Source organism: Rattus rattus, chromosome 3 (genome assembly GCF_011064425.1).
Source record: "Rattus rattus isolate New Zealand chromosome 3, Rrattus_CSIRO_v1, whole genome shotgun sequence".
Taxonomy (NCBI): domain Eukaryota; kingdom Metazoa; phylum Chordata; class Mammalia; order Rodentia; family Muridae; genus Rattus; species Rattus rattus.
This window is the reverse complement of record NC_046156.1, coordinates 120,678,138-120,680,371: the sequence shown is the minus strand read 5'-3', so window position 1 is coordinate 120,680,371 and position 2,234 is coordinate 120,678,138.

The window sequence follows — 2,234 nt, the reverse complement described above, 5'->3', positions numbered from 1 at the left end:
TTTAGCTACAAATATAGTCAGAAATTAGGGAAAATAAATTATAATCTAGATGTCATTATTTAAAATGACAGAGGTTGGCCCATAGTCTACTACCTAGACAGTTTTCCCAGGTCCCTGTGGTCTCCATCACAACTCAGGCAGAGTCAGTGTGGTCATTAGGTCCAGAAAAGGAGAACCTTTTTTCCTGTGGAGTAGTTGCTTTGGAAAAATGACTCATCTTGTCCTAGGCAATATGAGACATTTAACTCTCTGGGTATCCTCAGTTGGACAGCAGTGTAGGCTGAGCTCTGGCAGCGGCAAGGAAATGGAGCACTGTTTCTCAGTGGTTATCATACCACAATATGCGTAGTCTTGTTACTGTGCCTATTTCTTCTCAGAGACCTTGGTGGGTAAGGGTGGGGGAATTGTAACTGTTATGTTTTGGGATTTTCTGTCCTAATAACTTTAAACATGTGAGGTTACATTTATCAGATTTCTGAAAAGATTGAGAGCTAATATCTATTAAGCATATCTGAGTTATACAATCATTAAGGCAGTTATCTTTAACTTTTCACTGTTGTAAATCTTTAAATCAATATTAAATAATCATTTACCAAGTCAGGATAGAAATTAGAGACTCTAAGACTGTTCTAAGGTGAGGAGGCAGTGTTTTAGTAATGGCCTAAAGCAAATATGGTAGATGGTCATGGGACTGTCATTAACAAAGATGGCACTGAAGCTACAACCAGTCATGTCACCTGCCTTAGCTAAGATGGTGCTGAAGCAATAGCATAGGTAAACCTTATCTGCCCACAATAACGATGGCAGTCACTCAGGAGACTGTCCCCAACCAAGATGGTGATGAAGCCACAGCTCTGTCTGAAGGAAAGTCAGATGTTTGTTAGATTTTGTAATCGCAGAAGTGGACGTGTATCAGCAGAAAAAAAACATAAAAAGGGAAAAACGTAAAGGGATAAATGGGCACGTTTTGTTTGAGGGACAAATGGTTTTTCCTTTCCCCACAGTCATTCATCCTCTGTTGCTAAATGCAGAGCAGCAGGTCAGACCTGTGCATGGAGAAGCTCAGCCCTCATATCTAGTTTAGAGCTGCTGCAGACATTCTAGTATTTTTATTGTAAAAATAACTATTAATCATCTGTATTTATTGTCATCGCTGAGGATTTCTGCCTCTACTTGTCAACCTAGGCCTAGATATGGAAGCTTCTATTCTCTTAAAATCTATTCTAGGCCTTGAAAAAATTTACCCTCTGATACTTATAGGTGAATAATTCACTCCTAACTAATTGTTTCTGAGGTCTGGATGGGTGGTTTAAAACCCCTCTCCATTGTAACTGATTCAATCTGTGTTCTTTCAGTTTTTCCTGAGCTGCTCTGCCTTGCCTCATACTAACTTTCACCAACTGTTGTACTCTTCTGTCTCCTTTCTTGTCCTCTGAATCATTCTGTCTTTCCCTGTGTCTCCATTTCTCTCTCTTCAACCCATCTCTGAAAAACTCTCCTGGAAAAACTGGGTCCTCTCTTACTTTTCTCTCTCCACTGGTTCCTTTTTCTTCTTTCTTTCTTTCTTTCTTTCTTTCTTTCTTTCTTTCTTTCTTTCTTTCTTTCTTTCTTTCTTTCTATCCCAAATGTTGCCCCATTCCAGTTTATTGCAGAGTTCATTACCCCCCACCATAATAAAAAACAAAAAACAACAACAAAAAACCCAAAAGCAAAAACAAATGAACAAAAAACAAAACAAAACAAAAAACCCAGACAGGAGCCTACCTGATGTAACTCACAGCAGGGTCTTTATTTTCTTTTCTAGCTCAGGCACCACCCCCACCCCCACCACAATGCACCACAGTCATGAAACATCATTTTGGTGGTGAAGGAGTACCAAAAGTCTTCTGTTCAGAATGCGTGTGGACTTAAGTAACCTAAAAATAGTGGAGAATATGCACTTTAATATTGTTTTGGCATAACTTGAAGTAGATAGATGTAGTTCAAATACAGACTCTTTGGGTAGAAAAACACACCTTTAATCTGAGTCTTGATGCAGAAAACACACACCTTTAATCTAGATCTTAAGACTAGAAGACACACCATTAACTGGGCCCCACCTCGGTTGCAGCCTGTGTAAGTTTATAGGAGAAGGAAGCTTGGAGTTGCTGCTTGCTCGCTCTCATCTTACTAGCAAGCTCATTTCTTCACTGGCATCTGAACACACATCTTCAGGATTCTGGTCGATACTGAAG